Here is a 23,201-nt window from a genome sequence, read left to right on the forward strand (position 1 = left end):
TGCGCACCCGCGATTGCGCGCATGCCCTGTGTAAACCAGCCGCCGTCATATGACGGGGGCCCAGAACAAGAGCCGCACCGCTCCGCTGTCATATGACGGTGGGCGGGTGGCAACAGGTTAAAGGAATATTTCATTTTTATTGTTTCACTTTAAGCATTAAAAAAATCACTGCTCCTGAAAACCGGCCGTTTAAAAAAAAAAAAATTTGCATTGATACATGTCCCTTGGGGCAGGACCCTGGTCCCCAAACACTTTTTCATGACACTAACTTGCATATAATCCTTTAAAATGAGCACTTTTGATTTTTCATGTTCGTGTCCCATATGCCGCGTACACACGGTCGGATTTTCCAACAATAAATGTTCGATGTGAGCTTGTTGTCAGAAATTCCGACCACGTGTAGGCTCCATCAGACATTTTTTGTCGGAATTTCCGACAGACAAAATTTGAGAGCTGGTTCTCAAATTTTCTGACAACAAAATCTGTGTCATAAATTACGTTCGTGTGTACACAATTCCGATGCACAAAATTCCACGCATGCTCGGAATCAAGCAAAAGCTCCGCACTGGCTATTGAACTTCATTTTTCTCGGCTCGTCGTACGTGTTGTACGCCACCGTGGAATTTCCGACAACATTTGTGCGACCGTGTGTATGCAAGACAAGTTTGAGCCAACATCCATCGGAAATAAATCCAGGATTTTGTTGTTGGAATCTCCGATCGTCTGTACGCGGCAACAGACTTTAACAGTGTTTGTGTGTTCGTCCAAATTTTTTGCCTGTTCGGTATGTTCAGGTGTGAACAGAACCGGGGGGGGGGGGGTGGTGTTTGTCTCATCCCTACAATATATATATATATATATATATATATATATATATATATATATATGTAAAATTGCGATATATAAGTACCTGCAATAAATAAATAAATATTGGTGTTGCATTTAAAATGTAAGATTAGTCTGCCTTAACATGTTTACATTATTTCTATGCTATAATTTCTCAAAAATTGAAACTGTATATATATTCTAAGAAGTAAATGATACAACAAGCATGATCAAGCATTACTCTAAAAAAAAGTTAGGAAAGGACAGAGATGTGGAGGATAGGTGAGGACATTTCGCTATGTCAGATAAATAAATGGATGCTATGTATCATCACAGGAATCTGCACACAGTAGGACTTATTTTGAAGATGGAATATACTAATGGTAATCTGCCTTTGATTTGACAGAAGATGTCTTACAACCAGAAGAACAACTCTGATAAGAAGTGAAGGATGACATGTGTGACAATCCTGGTATCAGATTACAGACCTTCTACAAAGTCAAATGAATGCTCAGCTTGCTGGTGACATCACACAGCAGTCACAAAGGGAATTGAAATTTCTTCTGTAGGCAAGAAGACACAAAACCTTTGCGAGTTATCACATAAAATGCATTAAAAGGCATGCAGGCTGGACAATGGAGGCCTAATATTAATGTCAATATAGTTTACAAGGTCTTTATATGGATATTGGCTGGAACTCAGAGATTACACGTGGACAAAGAATAAGAAAAAACATCTCATATTGTTTGCCTGGAACAAGAAACACATGGACATAAATAGTGGGGTTGTGATGGGATCGTACATTATTTGAATTACAAAGGAAGAGAGAGTCACTGATTTACGAAGGGTTAACGAAGGCTAGTGGAGCTAGAGTGTAAAATGTCTTTAAACATGGACAGGCAATTATTTATTTTGCAAATACAATAAGCTTTTAAGCTTTTATTTCATTCAAAATGAACAAGGCAATAAAAAAGCTTTTTTTTTTTTTTAAATAAGACAAATGGTTCTTCTTTGCACTACAGTCCAGGTGACATAGAGAAAAAAGATTGTAGATTTATTTTATACTTTGGTAGTGTGGTAATTTTAGAAAGCAAGTCATTCTAAAAAAGAGGCTATTACCCAAATAAGGAAATCCAACAAGGATAATCCAAATAAGGAAATACATTTAGGGTCCATTCACACCTTGGTGTCCTAGTGTGTTGCAATAACATATGTAATAAGGGTTGTATTAAGGCAGCTTTTTCAAATAAATGGGCTGGAAATGCAACACCCCCCCCCAAAAAAAAGACATGCACCATTTTTAGCATCACAGTTCACTACAATGCATGGTAGTCCATTACTGTGCATTTACAACTGGATTGCCTTATTGCATTGGGGTGACATTTGAAATAATAGTACCACAATGCACTAACGCATAGAACATATGTCAACATGCCCTGTGGTAACACATGTTAATGTGTACATTACTGCAACGCAAGGTTTGAATAGACCCTTAAAGAGGAAGTAAACCCTGATGGGTTTTACTTCCTCTTTATTCCCCTGCAAAGTAAAAGCATTATGGGCTAGTATGCATCGCATACTAGCCCATTATGTTGCACTTACCTGCAAATGAAGCCCGCGATGTCCCCGCTGGTGGCCGCGTCCATCTTCACCCCTCTTCCTTCTGGGGCTGAGGACTCTGGCTCTGTGACTGGCCAGAGTCACGTGACATCACTTGCACGCGGGACTCATCGGTCACGGCCCTATAGAAATGGCACAATCCCTTTCTTTAGTGTGCATGTGCCAATGATGTTGACGCAAGCGTATATGGTAAATATCTCCTAAACCGTGCAGGTTTAAGAGATATTTACAGTACATACAGGTAAGCCTTATTATAGGCTTACCTGCAGGTAAAAGTGGAGTGTAAGTGTTTACAACCACTTTAAGCTTAAAATATACAGGACAGTCTTTATATGCTGTTCCAAGTGCCCATTCACATAATTGCAGTGTGCTAGTGCAAGTGCATTAAAGTGATACTAAAGTCTTGTTTTTTGTTGTTTAAAAATAACAAACATTTTATACTTGCCTGCTCTGTGCAGTGGTTTTGCACAGATCAACCCAGATCCCCCTCTTTTCGGGTGCCTCGCCAGCGCTCCTGGCCCCTCCCTCCTGCCAAGTGCCCCCACAGCAAGCAGCTTGCTTAGGGGGCATCTAAACAGAGCTGCTGCTCTGAGTGTCCCCGTTCCCTCTTTCTCCTCATTGGCTTACTGACTTGGATTGACAGCAGCGGGAGCCAATGGGGCTCCCTTTGTGTCTCAGCCAATCAGGAGGGAGAGTCCCGGACAGCCGAGTCTCTGTGCAACATCGCTGGATCCAGATGGGGCTCAGGTAAGTATTAGCGGGCTGAGGGGGGCTGCTGCACACTGAATTTATTAATGCACCACAAAAGGTGCATGTAACATTTCTGAAAGTACACCACACATAAATGCAAATGCATGTAGGGCATACACTTATATGTAAACAATAATTGTTACACACATGTTGGGTAACATCACATGTAATGGAGTGAAAAAAATATTTCTAGGTCCCTCATTTATGGTTTACTATAATCAAATTAGCTGTAAAGACATTTAAAGTTGCGCTGATTGATAATTTTGGGTACAGTTTTCAAGCCTGACAATTTTGGTTTCTATTTACTTTATACAACCCTTATCTTTTAGTTTGTACAAAAAGAAATTGGGATTAAATTGTGCACATGAACTTTATCTCTGGAGTTGCTGGGATCACCCCACTTTTGCAAATATAGCACAATGCTTTAAGTCTTGTGGGCATGGAAGTACTGGTAGGCATATTAGCTCAAAGGAAAGGTGGCTGCTGTAGGTGAAAATGCATTAAAGCCTTGCAAATTTTTTTTTTTTTTTTTTAAGGAAATTTTATTAGGGTTTTCCAAGTACAGCAATGTTAAAGAAAAATAACAAATCAAAATAAAATATTGTAAGCTCCTTGAGGGTAGGGACTGATGTGAATGTACAATGTATATGTAAAGAGCTACATAAATTGACGGCGCTATATAAGTACCTGAAATAAATAATAAAAACAAATAAATATAATCAACACCAAATAAAATACAGACTTTGCTCAAAGATTATTGGAGCAGAACTGTTTGATGCATAACATTGGGCAACACTCATGAGGCCGTGCACTATCACTGAAAATGAAAAGGCCTAACATCTGATCCTATGTTCTGCCTACCTGTAAATGTGGGCAAAACAATGTAGAAGTAACTGATAAGTGTGGATGATAGGGGTAACCTCATCAAATACTGCTTGCACGGTAGTGCTAAAGATATCAATATCTACCTTATAAGGAAGGACTCATAACTAGTGAATATAATACAAAAGTTTCAGAAAAAGAGTAAGGATTAATGGCAAGCCCATTAGAGGATGGGTGCAGACTGCACTCAGCAAGGGTGAGGGGGTTCACTACCCATGTTGTGTTTGGAGTCAAGTAGTTTGAGTTTGCCCAAGGAATTGGTAAGGTTGCCTTACCATGCGGTGTATTGAAAGGTGGCCATGAATTGTTGGATTTCTGTCAGTGAGAAAGAGTATTCTATAAAGACTTTCCAGCGGGAGAAGAAGCGCTTGGTGGTCTCAAAGTTCTGTAGCATAGTATCCAGCTTTTCCAGATAAAGGAGCATTTTCAGCTCTTTCTTTACCATGGAGAGTGATGTGCTGTGAGTAGGGGTCCAGGACCTCAGGAGGACCCTCCTGGCTGTTAGAAGGCAGAGATGCATTTGTGGGTTCAGGGGTAGTGGTTTCCCAATGCTCAGGGCGTTAGAACCGGTGGGAGAAGTACAACTAAACAGACAAATCAACAAATCTTTAGGCAGCCTTGAGGATGTAATGCCAAAGATGTACTGAATAAATTGGTCCCAATAGTCCTGTATCGGTGTACAAGTCCAGAAACGGTGTAGTAGTGTCAGTCTGCTAGCGCCGCACTAGGGGCAAACTGCCAGAAGGGGTTTGGAACAGTCCATCAGGGCTGATATAAATGCCCTATGTATATTTTTTAATTGAGTCTCCCTCCATTGTTCACTGACTGTGATTTTGCATATTGTCTTATATCCTTCCAGGATTGGTGTGGTGTCCTCTAATTCTGGAAGATCTTTAGACCAGAATTTCCAGAGTGATTGCCCTATGGATGACATAGTGTGCTGCAGGATTTGAGAGTATAGGATCAAGATCAAGTAAGCTTTTTGTTGCACCGCTTTGTCAACCACTGGGTTTGCCAGTTTAGTACATGCTCGACCCAATTGAGACTTAACAAAAACCACTAGTTGGTAATAGTAGAAGTAATGGTGCGGAGGTAGATGGTATTGCTTAGAAACCTCCTGAAAGGTTTGGATGTTGCAGGCGCCTAGGTAGAGTAAGGAGGCTGCGCGGGTTAAGCCCAGTAAAGTCCAAGTGAGAAATGCTTCATGTTCCATTCCTGCAGGAAACAGAGGATTACATTGTATAGGGAGGTGGTTGGATACAGCATAAGGTACCCCCATGAGCTTGCATATCTCTCTCCAAGCTACCACAGTGTCTCGGATCAGAGAGATGCTTCTCAAATGAGATGGCAAAACCCTAAGTGGAGAGTGAAGCACTGCAGATAGATTGAGGGGAGAGACCAAGGCCACCTCCAGAGCGTAGTTGGAGTATGTGGACCTATGTAACAGCCAGTCCATGCCCTGTCTAAGGAGGCATGAAAGGTTGTATAGGCAGAGGTTAGGTAGCCCCAGCCCTCCTTTGTGTTTCGGAAGATGTAGTATACATTATGTCTGCAGCACAGTGGTGTAGTGGTTAGCATTTTCACCTAATAGCAAAAAGGGTTGTTGATTCGAATCCCAACCACAACACCATCTGCCTGGAGTTTGCATGTTCTCTGTGTGCCTGCATGGGTTTGTGTTAGGGACCTTAGGTTGTAAGCTACTTGAGGGCAGGGACTGATGTGAATGTTCAATGTATATGTAAAGCACTGCGTAAAAATGACAGTGCTATATAAGTACCTGAAATAAATGAATAAATAAATGTCTAGCAGTACGAGGTCTTTTGCATCTCCACAAAAAAGCCATCAGGACCTTCTTAAGATTTTGAATGTCCTTGTGTTTGAGCAATAGGGGAAGTGTTTTTAGAGGATAAAGCAATCTGGCAAATGAGACCATCTTATATAGATGGCATCTTCCAAAATACTAAATGGGAAGAGTCATCCATGCTTCCAGTTTATGTTTAATCCTATCAAAAATTGGGGAATAATTGAGGTGGTAAAGAGAGGATGGATCTCACCCTATTCTAATACCCAGATATGTTATGTATTATTTCGCCACCTGTAATGGGGAGGATTGAGTCCAATGTCGGGAGCGTGTTGGGTGTAGTGGAAGGACTTCACTCTTGGTGAAATTAATGCATAGTCCCGAGCAGTGTTGGAAGGTGGAGAAAAGATCTTGAATAATAGGGAGGTCAGTGGACATTGCTGAGGAGAAAATTAGAATATCGTCTGCGGAGAGCGCAGTTCGCATCTTAACGTCACCGATCTGAATACCTGAAAGGTGTGGATGATCATTGAGCAATCAGGACAGAGGTTCTATGGCCATATTGAAAAGTAAGAGGGAAAGAGGGCATCCCTAGCGTGTTCCCTTTGACAAGTGAATTAGAGCTGAAATGTTACCAGAGGTTACTAAACAGGCTGTGGGAGCAGAGTACATTGCTCGTATGAGATTTGCTACTGGGCCCTGGATCCCAAACTTCCTCATTACCAGAAAAAAACACTGGAAGCTGATATTATCGAAGACTTTTTCTGCATTGATAGAAAAAATGGTCATGTCTTTTTCCGGGTGAAGTTTGCCGTGTTGCAGGGCAAGTATGACTTTACGAATGTTAAGAACAGCTGACCTACCCGAAACAAACCCCGCCGGGTGGAGGAGCGTAGGAAGAATAGAGGCTAGTCGGGATGTGATAATTTTAGATGGAATTGTAGAGTCAACATTGATTAAGGAGATAGGGTGGTATAACCCCTGACGTGTTGGGTCTTTTCCCTTTTTCGCCAAAAGCTTTATAAACGCCATATGCCAGTAAAGACACGCCGTAGCGTGTGTGGTATATAATCCCGGGTCAGTTTATATAATTCCGCCGAGTACCTGTCAGGGCCAGGTTGTTTGGTAATTGTTTAATGGTAGAGAGAATTTCAGTCAATGATATAGGGACATTTAGGGAGTTCAGTTCGGCGTCTGACAATGTACGCAGTTTAACGGAGGCAAGAAGAGAATTTGCTTTGTCCAAGTCAACAGGGTCCTCAGAGTATAGTTGTTGATAGAACCCAGTCAGTAAGGAGGTTATTTCTGGTTGTGAAGTTGTAAGGGTCTCCTTCATGTCGGCGGGCGCGATGACCACGATCACTCGTGACAGAGCGAGAACCGGGATCTGTGTGTATAAACACACAAATCCTGGTTCTGTCAGGGGAGAGGAGAGAGATTGTGTGTTCCTACTTAGTAGGAACAACGATCAGTCTCCTCCTCTAGTCAGCCACATTCCCCCCACAGTTAGAACACATCTAGGGAACACATTTAACCCCTTGATCGCCCCCCAGTGTTAACCCCTTCCCTGCCAGTGACATTTATACAGTAATCAGTGGCTATTTTTAGCTCTGATCGCTGTATAAATGTCACTGGTCCCAAAAAAGTGTCAAAAGTGTCCGATGTTTTCGTCGCAATGTTGCAGTCCCGATAAAAATCACAGATCACTGCCATTACTAGAAAAAAAAAAATAAAATGCCATAAATCTATCCCTTGTCTTGAGCCCCAGAGAGTTTTTTTTCACTTTGATGATGTCTTTCTTCCGCAATTTATACCTTTAGTGTTTTTAGTGTACCCTAAAATTATCCTTTTTTTAAGGACAGATAGAGCTTTACTAGTTAGGGACACTGGGCATGCTACACACTCCTCCAATTGTACTGGAAATGTATTTTAAATTGGTAACTTAGTAAGTTCAGCATTTGAATTAAAGCTCAACTCCAGACAAAACTTATTTTAGTTTTGGACAAACAGCAGAAGGGTTAGAACCTCTTTCAGGTTTTTATTTCAGCACCCCCACATGTTATAATGACGTATTCAGTTAGTATTTCAGGCTGCTAACTTCTGCTAGAAGGACTCATGTATCTAAGTGCACTCTTTAGACAGTATGGCTTGTTCACATTCCATCCATCCTACTTTCACATTAATTTCAAAGTGTATTTGAAATATACACATACCTCTCTAATATTTCTCAACAGAAATGTATACAATTCCCCACTTAGTGTGTTTAGCTATCATCAGGGAAGCCAATAGCATAATATCTTGATATATGAACAAGGCAGAAGTGATCTGAGTGATCTGAGTGGCTCCTCTTCTGGGCTCTCTGGTCCCATTGCGGAGGCCAGGAGCGATGCAGTTGGCGGCGATGGCTGCCCTGTACACAGAGAGAGAGAGAAACTGACGTCATTCCCCTCTCTCTGCAACCCTGGAAACCAGAAGCGTCAAGTAGTGTGTCATGTCTGGTTCCACCCCCTTGTTTACCTGGCCAGCAGCAGCCAGGTAAATAGCTGATCAGACTGATCTGTGTCTGATCAGCTACATGGGAGGACAGAGGAGAGATTTGGGGTCTAATAGATCCCAAATCTCTCCATAAAGAGGACCTGTCATGGCCCATGCTATCACAAGGGATGTTGTTCATCCATTGTAATCAATAAATTTAGTACAAATAATATTTTTGTATAAAAGAAATAAATATTAAAAAAAAGATTTAAAGCGCCCCCATTCCACCATGCTTAAATGCAAATGCAAACACAAACGTTACTCCTGCACGCATATGTAAACGGCGATCGAGCCACACATGTGAGGTATTGTCACGAACGTCAGAGCGAGAGAAATAATTCTAGCACCAGACTTTCTGTACAACTCTAAACTAGTAATGTGTAAAGGCTTTTAAAGCGCTGCCTACAGAGAACTGTAAGTACCGTAGTTTGCCACCATTCCACAGGCAGACGAAATTTTAAAGCGACATGTTATGTATCTATTTACTTTGCGTAACATCATCTTTCACATTCTACAAAAAATTGGGATAACTTTAGTGTTTTTTTTTTTAATTCATGAAAAACCGCTGCACAAATACCGTGTGCCATAGAAAATTGCAACTCCCACCATTTTATTCTACAGGGTCTCTGCTAAAAATATATATATAAATTGTGAAAAAAGTGATAAAAGTGAACCAATTAGATACCCAATAACAAAATAGAATTGTAAATGGGTTTTTTAAGGCAATTTTAGAAAAATAAAGAATGTAATTATATTGAAAAAGTAGAAATGTATTAATACAAAATATTATTTTATATGATTAAAAGATTCCCAAATGGGATATCCAGACAAAAAAAACACATGTACATGTACATGTATTTCACTTATGGTGTCATCCCACTATGCGTAAGTATACCATACAAATTACAGATAATGATTGGTAGTAGGAGTACCAACGCGTTTCAACATATGTATGAATTATATTCTTCTTCAGGGACTGATACCACTGATACCACTAGAGTACAAATACATTTTTAGAATCCAAACAAATGGATACCATATGAAACATGAAAAACATTTTCAAAGCATCAAACTTACATATCAATTGTATTATTGGAGAGAGCATTCCCTCAGCACTGATGATCATCTTAAAAGTCTGCAGAAGCATACGCCTTTCATCACATAAGGGGACCACTGGACAAATCCAATAGGGGCATCAAAATTAGGAAAAGGGGGAGACCCAAAATTTCCAACTAAAAAAATTCATTGATTCATTGAAGCACATAACCTCATTTAAAGTCCCAACTTTCCTTCTTTATTTACTTTTACCAGGGATGGAGGCACACCACATATGTGCTTCATTTAAAGTCCCAAAATTCCCCCTTTTTTTTTCGATATGTATCAGGGATGGAGGTTTTTTGACTGGGTTGGCAATGTTCCCCTGCCACCCACGTGTAAGGTTTTCAAGTCCCGGGTGGTAATATACCATATCTGGGTCTTGTATGCTTAGGACACAGACATGTTGTGTCCATGAAATTCATGCAGCATGGTTGTGTTGTGCCACTAGTCTGGGGGTCAGCTGTAGCTTCTGTACATCTAGAGGCGTTTTGACGTCTCACACCCGGGTGCTGTGATGTGCTCTGCGTGTCCCCTCTTTCCCCCTCCCTTCCACCCTGGTTGCGGCGGTAGGACGTGGGGGGTTGGGCGGGTGCGCACAGTGCATCGGCGCCACGCACTGTGTCTCACGTGTCATGTAACGTTTGGCTTCATCACGTGGAGCATGAGTCTTACAACATGGACATGGACGTCTGCCGGGGGCAGTGCTCACCGTCTGCGTCTGAGCCCCTCCCTTTAAAGTCCTAAAATTCCCCCCTTTTTTTTGTATGGATTTTAGGAGGGACCCCACACCGCTCTTTATTTTATTTTGGCGTGGGGCTCCCCTTAAAATCCATACCAGACCCAAAGGGCCTGGTATGGACTGGGGGGACCTCAGCTCACTCGTCCCCCACTCATTCCTGACCTGCCAGGCTGCATGCCTGGATACGGGTCTGGTATAGATTTTGGAGGGATACCCCACACCATTTTTTTCTTTATTTTTTTCAGTAGGCGGGTGCCGGCAATTGTAGCCGTAAGTCATTTTAATTGTAAATTGACTCTTTTTTTTTTTTTTTTTGCACTTTAAGCATAATTAAAATCACTGCTTCTGAAAAAATTATTGTTTTTAAAAACGATTTTTCCTTTTTGGCTCCCATGGACTTCAGTGGGGTTTGCCGTTCAGGTTAGAACATTTCTCCTGTTCAGGAGTTCTGCTGTGAACCGAATAGGGGGGTGTTCTGCCCATGTCCTCTCACCAATGTTCCAACTGACTACACAATGTTTTATCATTATGCAAATGTATTTTCTGATGGCTTTTACGATAAAATCACACCCTTGTCCTACCCAGACCTGACCACTTCCATCTATAACAACACACTGTCATCCTCCCTGGACGCACTTGCTCCTTTTTCTACACGCAGAACCAGGCCTCGTCTGCTACAACTATGGCAAACAAATGACACCAGATGTCTCAAGAGATGCAGCCATGCTCTTGAGCGGGCATAGCGTAAATCTAAGTCCCTGCAAGACTTCACCCTCTACAAATCTGCCCTTCTCAAATACAACTCCCACCTCCACATTGCTAAACAAACCTACTACAACACTCTCATCAAAACCTTCTCATCCAAACCTCGACAACTCTTTTCTACCCTTAATTCTTTACTTCACCCCCCACTTCCTCCACCCACCAACTTGCTTACCGCCCAGGAGATCGCCAACCATTTCAAAAGCAAAATGGACACAATTTGTGATGAGATAGCCAGCATCCATCTTCCCCACCCAACCAATACATCAGGTCCAACACCGCACATAATACTCTCCTCCCTCAGCCCTGTTACCACCGAGGAAGTTGCCAAACTCCTCTCTATACCCCACCCCACCACCTGTCCCCTGGACCCTGCCCCCTCACAATTACTGCGACCACCTTCCCGCTCTATCCTTTACTCTCTAGCCCACATTTTCAACCTCTTCCTCTCCTCCAGCACCTTTCCCTCCCTGCTCAAACATGCACTGGTTACCCCAATACTTAAAAAACTCTCACTGGACCCCGCCTGTTTGAATAACCTAAGACCCATCTCCCTGCTCCCATTTGCCTCTAAGCCGGATGAGTTGCTACCTCACTGACAACAACCTTCTCGATCCCCTACAGTTTGGCTTCCAACCACAACATTCCACTGGAACTGCCCTATTAAAACTCACCAATGACCTACTAACTGCTATAACCAACATCCAGTACTCCAAACTTGTACTCTTGGACCTCTCTGCTGCCTTCGACACAGTTGACCACCTGCTCCTCCTCAACAAACTCCACTCCCTTGGCCTCCATGATTCTGCTTTATCCTGGTTCTCCTCCTACCTATCTCAGAACTTTACCTCTTCCCTGGGCCAGTTGATAACCTCCCATGCCTTCCAATACCACCTCTATGCCGACGACAACCAGATCTATCTCTCCACTCCTCAACTCACCCCCTCGATCACCTCACAGATTACAATCTTACTGAATTACATATTAGTATGGATGTCACACCATTTTCTCAAACTCAATCTTTCTAAAACTGAGCTTGTAATATTTCCTGCTCCCCGATCTCCTCCCCGTGACTTTACCAATAAGATCAACGGCACAACCCTTGGTCCCTCCACACATGCCATGGTGCTGGGTGAAATCCTAGACTCTGATTTCTCCTTCAGCCCTCACATCCAATCACTGGCTAAATCTTTCTGCCTTAACCCCTACAACATCTCCAGAATTCCCCCCTTCCTGACTAATGACACCACAAAACAAGTTATTCACTCCTTGGTTATTTCCTGCCTCAACTACTACAACTCTCTCCTCAATGTCCTACCCTTAAACAGGCTATCCTCCCTTCAGCCTATTATAAATGCTGCTGCTAGTCTTATACACCTCACTAACCGATCCGTGACTGCTACTCCTCTCTGCCAATCCCTTCACTGTCTTCCTCTACCCCATGGTATAAAATTCAGCATACTAACCACAACATACAAGGCCATCCACAACATCACCCCCGGCTACATCACCAACCTCATCTGCAGATATCACCCAATTCGTCCTCTCTGCTCCTCCCAAGACCCCCTGCTCTCTGGCTCCCTTGTTACCTCCTCCCATGCTCACCTCCAGGACTTCTCTAGAGCCTCTCCCATCCTCTGAAACTCCCTGCCCCGGTATGTCTGGTCAGCCCCTACCTTGTCCACCTTTAGGAGATCCCTGAAAACTCATTTATTTAGGCAAGCCTATCCCACACCCACCTAAGAACTGTACCCGAGCCACCCCATCAGACCATCCCCCGCAGCTATTACCTTTCATATCACCTCCCCCTCCCTTTAGAATGTAAGCTCCACGAGCAGAGCTCTCCTGTCCCTTCTGTATTGAACTGTATTGTAATTGTGCTGTCCCCCTCTACATTGTAAGGCACTGCGCAAACTGTTGGTGCTATATAAATCCTGTATAATAATAATAATAATAATTTTTCATATTATTCAAAACGCATAAAATTATTGAAACAGTTGAAGACTGCAGTGATGAAGAGGAGTCAATTAGTGGAGGCAGCAGTCACAATGCCTTTGGCAAATATACAGATGGACATGGGGTACTATCTTTAGCTATTTTCACTACTAACACCATTTCTGATGTGATCAGAGTCAAGCCACAATGGTAATATAGCGGTGGGCAGAACAAGACACCTAGTTTAGGACTGAGGAGAAGAGTGGTGTTGAAGAAGATGAGCTAAATATAAAATTATCCAATATTATGATTTCCTCTAAAGTGGGCAGCATTGGTGACACTGCTTTTTTGTGTTGGCACTGGTAACAGAAGAAGTTTCAGCTATAGGTGTTTAAGGAGCTGCACTGTGATCTTCAGTTTCAACATTTTCTCCACATCTCAAGGTAACATACATGTGTTATAAAGAACAGTAGCCCAGTCACAAAATATCATAGAATAAATGTTCTTTGCAGGAAATATGATGATAAAAAAAATTATTTTTCTTTTTTAACCCCTTGCCACTAACTGTACACATATATGCAACCTCACTGAAATGGGTCTTCAGCCATGGGGCCATATATATGCGTACATGTGTTTATATTGTGATCACGCTGTACAGCACGCTCCCAACATGGAGCCTGGGGTCTCATACTAATGTTCAGGAACCAGTTTTCCTTTGATACAAAAAGAAATAGGAAATATCAATTACCATTTATAATCAATTTTTCTTGAAAAAACAAGGTATAACCCATTTGGATACACCAAGTAATTCTTATAATATGTACTAGACATGTGCAATTTGTTTTGTTCCGAATTAGTTTTTCGTCAAAATTCGGCATATTCGTTAATTCGGATTTTTTTTTAAAACAAACTTTTAAAAAGAACAAAAATTCAAAAGAATCAAAATCTGAAATTTGAAAATCCAAAAATTTGAAAATTCGAAAAATTTGAAAGAACGAAAATCTGAAATTTTGAAAATCTGAAAATCAGAAAGAATGAAAATCCGAAAATAAGAACGAAAATCTGAAAATTTTTAAATCCAAAAGAACAAAAAACATTTGGATAATTTCTATTATAATTAAAATATTACGTTTATTAACTATTATTATATATTTGTATTATTATTATAATATATATTAATAATAAATATTAATAATAAAAACTATAATAGTAGTTATAAACTATTAATTTATAGGTATTGGTAATGGAATTTCCTTTCAAATTTGGCTGTTAGTGAATGTAACGAATACAAATTTATTTGAAGTTACGAATTATCCGGCATTCGTTTTTTTGGATAATTCGTGACTTTGGATAAATTTGTATTCATTAGGTTCACTAACAGACAAATTTGAAAGGAAATTCCAATACCTATAATGTAACAATTTATAACTATTATTATAGTTATTATTATTTATTATTAATAAATGATAATAATAAAAAGCTATAATAATGGTTAATAAATGTAATATTGTAATTATAAATTACCCAATGTTTTTTGTTCTTTCGGACTTTCATTCTTTTGGATTTTTGTTCTTATTTTTGAATTTTGGTTCTTTTCAATTTTCAGATTTTCATTCTTATTTTTGGATTTTTGTTCTTTCTGATTTTCAAATTTTCGGATTTTTGTTCTTTCGAATTTTTCGGATTTTTGAATTTCCACATTTTTAGTATAATTAGTACCGGTAATTATCGAAATGATGAATACCAAATCTAAGCAAATGGAACTTAACACATTCAAATTTATCAGAATTTTAGAATTATCAAAATAACGAATACTGCATCTAAACGAATGGACCCTAACAAATTCAAATTTATCCAAAGTTACGAATTTATTCAAAATAATGAATATCGATCATAACAAATGATCTGAAAAGCAAAAAAAACCCAAAAAAAACAAATGAAACGAAAACAAAAAAAAACACATTTTTCATCAGTGCACATGCCTACTAGCACATAGCAAAGAGTCAAAACTGTGTTCAGGCATTAGAATTTGTTTAACACACGTCATAAAGAGGTTAAACAATGTTTCAGAGCCCAGGAACCAAGTTATTAGGAGATTCTATTTAAACAAATTTAGGAATGATTAATTTTAATTAGAATTTTTTATCCTGCTTGACATACCGCAAGTACAGTAAAGCATGGACTTTGACTTCTAGGCCTGACAGAGTTAAATGTTCTTCTATATTGAAACAACAATAAAAAAAGATATTTGTTTTTATTTCCCAAAAGATTAAATTTGAAGACTTATAGAGCGCCAGGACATTAGCAGGTAATTTTAAAAAGTTCTATGGTAACCTTTTTTATGGATTTTTATCCAAATCAAAATTTATAGACGATTTTTAAATAATGATATCAAAGGGCATAGTAGTGATAAGAAATTACTAATGATGTTTTTTGACCAATGAAGCAGTCATAGTGGCTGTGAAATAATACAAGGAAGATTTTATTTTGCCACCCCTCAAGTATGACATACATGCATCATTAGTGGTGGATTTATGCATTAACAAAAAAAAAAGATTTTTTTTTTTTAATGCTATGTGATATTTTTGATTGTAAAAAAAACAAATATGTTTTGTGGACTACCATATCTATTGAATTTGCATGCCTGCTTTAAATCCAAAATAAAAATTTGTCAGAAAGATGTCTGTTGCTTAGTCCAAACCCACTGTAAATACCCATTGTTTCTGGGTATGAGGGAGAATGTGATTAGCTTCTAGGATACAGTGCTAAGGCACAAATGACCAACTGCCAGGTCCAAACACTGTCATGGGAGGAAGGGGAGAGAGACATTAACCCTGTATAAACTTCAACACCACCAACATGGAACTTACTTAGGGTTTTTACTCCTGGCTCCCAAGCAGAAGCATTGACTATAGAAATGGTACAAGTTAAACGTTTTTGAACACCCTCTTTTTTCTAGTTTGTATTGACATTTAAACAGTTTAATTTGTCAATATACTCTAATGCTGCGTACGCACGATTGGATTTTCTGACAACAAATGTCCGATAGGAGCTTGTAGTTGGAAATTCCGACCGTGTGTAGGCTCCATCTGACTTTTTTTTGTCTGAATTTTTGACTAACAAAATTTGAGAGCTGGTTCTCTAATTTTCTGACAACAAAATCCATTGTCGTAAATTCTGAACGTGTGTAGACAATTCCGACGCACAAAATTCCACGCATGCACTGAATCAAGTACAAGATGGAAGCGCTCGGTCTGGTAAAACTAGCGTTCGTAATGGAGATAGCACATTTGTCACGCTGCAAAGTTTTTAATCTTTTAAAGCAGCGCATTCTCTTCTTCTTTAGAATGCTTGAATAATGAAGTTGTTTTGCTGCTGATATTCACACAGAGTTCTCACAAACTGATTTCTTTATTATAATATTTTTTATTTTTTTCGTCAGATCTCCATAATAATGTTTCGAACTTATTTTTCTAGTGATCTTTTAGTAATGATTTTTTTATCAAGATCTCCTGTTTTTTTTTTTCTAGTGATTTCCATAATATTTTTTGTCGTTTTGTGTGTCAAGTTACCACAACACCATTATTATCTTGTATTTTTTAACCTCAAGGAGGTTGTTTGGTGTTGGTGTCCCTTGTTAATTTGACATTGTGTTTTTGAAATGTACCTGCCTACTCACAAACAAATTGTCCTTTTTGTAGAACACATAGGCAAGTATTTGTGAAAAAAATAGGCATTTATTATGGGTCATAAAAAAATAAAGAGGAAGGCAACGCTGGAGAAACTGGTGAAATTGGTGAAACCTTTGTACCCCAGGGCACACATCAACTATTTTACAGGCAAAATTGGTAGCCTGAGAAGTCCATATAATAGTGAGCACAATCTGGTCCAGGACTCCAAGAGATCAGGAACAGCAGCAGATGACATATAGGCCCCCAGGCTGTGGTCTTTTGTCAGACCAGACTAAACTCAGGCCATCACTTTCTTGTCTTGTTTCCACACTTCCTTCCATGCTTGCTTCCAGGCTGTGGCTCTGGTGTTGGAGTTGTGGCAGGAGGTGGAGGAGGGAGGAGGAGGATGATGGTCGAACTCACAAACATGGCTTTTGCTTGTGAGTTCGCCCCTCAACCCCTTATTTAGGGCTTGTAAGATCACTTCCTCACAGAAGAGGCGTTGGCCCTCCTCCATTTCCTGCATTTTGCAGGCATAGGCCCCTTGAAGATTGGGGGGTTCTGAGGGCCGCAGTAGCCTGCTGAATTAACCCAGGTGCTACCTCCTCCAGGTTCCTATCCTTCCTGGGCCTTTTTTTGAAGGTGGAGGGGAGGGACCTGGGATTCAGTCAGGTTACTGGGCCCGGTCACCTCCTGGCTGCCACTTACCCCAGCCACCTTCTGGCTGCCACTTTCCACAGCCTCCTCCTGGCTGAGGCTTTCCTGTGTATGAAAAAGGGACATAGTTTTAGTTTTTTGCTCATCAATCACACACAATTTTCAGCTCATGACTGTTGTAAATTGAATGTTAATAAATAGAAAAGACATCATTCTGAGTCCAGAATTTTTCATTCTTGTCCCAATCATTTTTGGCCACTACTGTCTATTGATATGTAGAACACTTTGTTAAATCAGAAATTAGTGATCAATAATAACATCTAGTTAACATCATTAATTTTTTGACAATAAATATGTTGAACAATGCTATACCTGACTTAAGCTGGGCTCCTCCACCTCTTGCTGGCTGGAAGGCCCAGGTTGGACATCGGAAGCCTCAGCTGGGGTGTAAGGAAGCGTTGAAGGAAGAGCAGTCTGTCATAGTACCACAGCCTGGGGACATAAATGTCATCTGCTGCAGCTCCTGATCTCTGGGAATCCTGGACTTTCTTGCACTCCCTATTATATGTGCTCCTCACGCCACCAATTTTGGCCTTTAAATAGGGGATGTCTGCCGTGGGGATCTGCGGCTTCACAAATTCCAGCAACTGATCCAATGCTGCCTTCCTCTTTATTGTATTATTATAAAAGGTGTGTTTTACCTGCCACAGACAGGGCAGCTCCCTGTACTTATCGATGAATAGGGGATAAAGTCATGTTCGTCTAAGCAATCCATTTTATCTGCAAGACACAACACAAGACAACCCCTAATGTCAGGCTAAACTTGCATAATATTGTCCCAATATAGGCCTCAATCTCTAAGCAGTGTAGGCCACTGATGCCCCAAGTTAAAATTGTACCTTCGTTAGAACGATCTGCGACTCCGATACTCCTTCCTCCGCTCACAGATCGTTCGTACGACGCACGCGTGTTCCACTTTATATACAATGCGCATGCATTAAACTCCGCCCGCACCTGACCTTCTTTCTAGTATTTTCCCTGCCCCTTCTCTTTCAGCATAGTGGGAGAGCACATGGCGGAGAAAGAACAAGTGCATGCAAGACAGCAGCAGCAGCAACGACGAAAGCCCGGAGCCACGAACGTCCTGATCCCAGAAGAGATTCAAGGCCTGAAATATGTCCTTTGTAGAGATAGTGGAGATAGCGGACATCTTGAAGAGGGCCGACTATAATGGGAAGCATGGACCTTGCCCAAACCCAAATGTTAGAAAAGCCAAGATCATGACTAAAGTTGTGAAAAGTCTGCACAGGAATTTTGGGGTACGACGATCCAAGAATCAACTAAGGAAATGCTGATCAGACCTGAAATTGAGGGAGCAGGATCAGTACAGAAGGATCAAGAGAGTTCTGCAAAAAAATAAGTAGTTGTCGTGTGTTCCTATTATTATTATTACTTGCATGCTGCTCCATGTGCTTTTCTTGATTGTTGTACAGTTTAAAATGGCAAGTTTCAGGTTCATGGGCACAGTAATCGTTCGTAGTAAACATCGTTTGTTCGCGCACTAAGATGATGTTTTTGGCAGATGCAGGTTAACTACATTTGGTCATGCCTATTTGTATTAAAAGAAGTTGAGTACATTGTTGTCTAGATGGGTTTGTAACTAGAATGAAATGCAAACTTGATTCAGTGTAAGGAGAGGACACTCAGCAGCTTTTTACACATCTGGACGCAGGAGCACTAGTGTGGGACACCAAAACAAACTTTTAGTCCCACACAGGTGCTCCAGTGGATACTAGGGGTGTCTCCATGTGTGAAATGTGACCAAAACAGGTAAGTATTCTAGCTTTAAGAAAGGGAAAAAAAAATTCTTCAGCTTGGAACTCTGCCAAAACAGACAATTGTACAACACTTCCAAGCAATGTTTCATATTACTATTTCTGCCCTCAAATATCTGTGTGCTAAATTTACTGTTTGTTTATTCACATAGGGGAGAAAGACTCAGGACATCAGAAGACACCAGGGACCCACGACCTCATAAAGAAGGGGAAATCCCCACACCACAACCTGAGGATGTGGAGGAAGGAGAGGTTTATGAATTGGGTGAAACAGTGACCAAAACAGGTGAGTGTCTCCAGTGGCGTATCTAGGGTATGGCAGCCATGGCAAGTGCCATGGGCGCCATATGAAAGGGGCGCTGGTGAGTGGCTGGGCAGCAAGGCCCAAGGTCTCTTCTTCCCTCCAGGCTCCCGAGCATAGGCAGGATTTCCTTTTCATCCTTTTGCTAAAGGACAATGGCAGTGCTCCGAGTGGGACTATTTCTCATTTGACTGTGTTACTCCTGTGTTTGCAGTCACTGGTCGCGGAGTAAGCAGGCAGATGGCTGCATTTCCCGATGCTACCTCTATAGTTCCGGCTACAGCCTCCCTGACAGCTGAATATCACTCTGCCGCCTGCTGTCAGGGATGCTGTAGCCAGGACTATAGCGGTGGCATCTGGGCCGGTGTATTTCTTGACAGGACACGTGGACTGTGGAGTGGACTCAGTCAGGAGGTGTCTCTGGCAGACCTTCTGGCTCGGGGTCCTATCAGTGCAAAAGCAAAGCCCAGCCACATGCATTGCAGGAGGGACGGCTGTACTGCCAGTGCCTTATGCAGAGACTGATCCTCTTGATGAAGCTGCAGGCAATATTTTCATGCACTCCCCTCTCCCTGCAGGCCATGGTTCCTGTGTCATCTAAATCATAGTTTTTTGGGCCCCATGAGATCAATCACAGGGGCCCAGGAGGCTGTAGAATGGAGGGATTATTTTTTCTAATTCGGCTTTCTGGAATATCAACTCCTACCCCTTGTATGCAGTTAATGGCAATAAAGTTCCAGCTGGGTGGAGAGATATCAAAATACCACTTCACTGCCTGACTCCTCCAGTAAATAAGTTTGAGAAGACAACGGGCTCGGCCTGAAGGGAAATCAGCAGCAGTGGCTGTCTTCATCATCAGTGCATTGTCTGTGTGAACACACAGAAAGTAACAGCACAGCAGCACACTATTTCTACTGAGTGAGGGAACTGTAGTGGGAACCATGAAGACTTCAGAGGATTATTTTTCTCTCAAAAGGTACACTCACAGTCAAGACAGCACACACAAGCCCCCTTCACCCATGCCCTGGCTTGTTGCCCATGACTGAATTATACACAGCTAAATGTGATCATCTTCATTGATCATGTTGATCACATTTGGCTGCTATTTATTTCAATTATTATTATCATGATAGTCACACAGAACAGGTGCTTTAAGACACATCACCTGTACTGTGTGTGTAATTATCATAGTAATGATGATGGGACAGTGAAATGCATCCTTGGGACTCATTTAGGGCTCATTCACACAAGGCACAGACATCCATCTCCCATGCACAGACTTTTACTGGCACAGTTTTGTGTGCATCCTGATGCCAGTGTCCCATTAATTTATTTTGGGGCACATGGCTGCATGGAGACAGACACTGTGTCCCAATATGTCTTGGGAGTGCATGTCCTAATAAAAATGGAACAGCATGAGAATGTACACAACATTGTGCCGGTAAAAGTCTCTGCATGAGACATGGGTTCCTGTGCCTTATGTGAATGTGCCCTCACACTTGTGTTTGGGAGAGGGGTAAAAACGTCATGTGTGTCTTTTTACTGTCCCCAACCACTTCCCCTTATTTTGCACATCAGCCGAGGGTGGATAATATATGCTGTGTCCATGAAGCGTTTTGCACAGCAAAAATGATCCCTGCTGCATTCAGCCACAGCCCTCCCCCATTCTCCTAGGCTCTCCCATTCCATCTGGTCAGATTGGCAGCGCACAAAGAAGGAGGAACATCAGTTTCTCCCTCTGTTCTGTGAAAACTGAGGCCATAAGTTATAAAGATTTCATCACTTCCAGTATCAGTTCTGCATTTACCTGGCTGGTACCAGCTAAGAAAGCAGCCAATATGCCTTGGAGGGCAGAGGAGGGATCAGGGGTCTAATAAACCCCAGATCTCTGCATAAAAAGGATATGTCACTACCCAAGGTATCACAAGGGATGATAAATATCACTTGAAGACAGCTGAATTATTTTTTGAGGTGTCCTCTTGTATATTAGTGCAGTCATCATTCTCAGTCACACTGTGTGTGTGGGGGGCACTGGGGAGCATCAGAGAAATAAGAGCACAGCCTACTATGCTGGAGTTTGTAGTCCCATGGAGGTGGGGAAATGCTCACACATACTGGGGGGGGGTGGTCATATAAAGTAAAAGGCTCTGTGCTGTTACAGGGCTGCCATGGCTGACTTGACCCCTGTCTAGAAATACATATTGTCTGGCACACTGCTTTAAGGGGGAACTCTGCAGACTCTGGGGTAAAGGGGAATGCTGATGTAAGTGGGATCTCTGAACTCTGTGATAACCAGAGACCCCCTCACATCAGAGGCCCCGCTACATCCCAGTCCACAGAGATCTGCTTTGTGTCAGAGTCCCCCCCCCTTACAGTGTATATAAAGATGACACCAGAGTCCACAGCATTCTTTAGATCAGATTTCCCAGTGTGAAGGGGAACTCTGTGGATTTCGATGTAAGGGGGGGGCTCTCTGGCAACTCTAAGGGGGGAACTATATATAAGATGTAACGCTATTGACTCTGGTGTAAGGGGTAATCAAAGAGCTTGACTTGTAGTTTTGTTTGCTGTTTTTTTTGTTAAGGTTATCTGAAAGATGAAAATCTTTTGACAGGGGCGCAGTTTCAGTGCTTGCCATAGGCGCCATTTTCACTAGATACGCCTCTGAGTGTCTCAGACCACAGCTTCAGGTTATAGATGTATTGCCTGCATATTTATAATACATGGTGTGTTTTTTAATCTTAGGTTATGTGGTTATGTGGATGTCGTGGAAGAAGAAACTCATTTCACCAGTGCAATTGCCCAGATCCTCATCGGGGAGATCATGGTGTACAATAGGGATTTACAAAAGATCAAGGAAGACATCAATGATGTTGAAAAAAGACTCAAAAACATCATTGATGTTTTAGGCAGAATCTAAAACACACCAAAATTCTTCAATTTGTTTATATTTTTCTAACTTTTAAAAAAAATCTTGAAAGTCAAATTTTGAAGATGCACACAATGTGTCAACATGTGCTATCTGCCATCATGGGATATCAATGTACGTGTTTTGTGGGTGCAACCCCCTCCTTGCAACTAAAGTAGCTGAGAGGAAGAGGTTGCACCCCCAAAACACGTCTATTGATCCCCCATGATGGCAGCTAGCACGTGTTGACATTATGCATGGGATCAGGAGGGAAATCACCATTTTGACTCTCAATTTGTGTGCATGTTCAAAATTTCGCTTTCACAGGGGTTACATCAACCCATCTGATGAAGGCAATATCAACACAGTTTGGACATACTAATGTCTGATATTAGCTTCAATTTATCAAAGTTGAACTTTGTAAATTCCTGAGTTGTGTATATTTTTATGGTTTTAAACATACCTGTTTAACCCAAAAAAGGATATTTCTAATGTCAAAAAATATAATTTGATTCCAAAAATATGTTGGTTTGTTCAAAAAAACCCTTTTCTAATACACATGTGAATGTGCACAGAGTAAAAAGTTTTCTACTCAACAATGTGTGGCTTCCTCTTTCAATGCTCAATAGCAGTTGATGTTGGTGTTTACAGTGACAATGAGGGTTATTTACTAAAGTCAAATCCACTTTGCACTACAAGTGTAGTTTCAGTGCAGTTTCAAGTGCACTTTTGCAGTGCACTTGTAGTTCAAAATGGATTTTCCTTTAGTAAATAACACCCACAGTGCTTTATAATTTGCCACAATCAGGCCATTTTCATGACTCCCAAAAATGAATTAATGGAGCTGAAAATTATGAATATTTTTATCAGTAATGCATTACA

This window comes from Aquarana catesbeiana, linkage group LG11, assembly GCF_042186555.1.
Source record: "Aquarana catesbeiana isolate 2022-GZ linkage group LG11, ASM4218655v1, whole genome shotgun sequence".
Classification (NCBI taxonomy): Eukaryota; Metazoa; Chordata; class Amphibia; order Anura; family Ranidae; genus Aquarana; species Aquarana catesbeiana.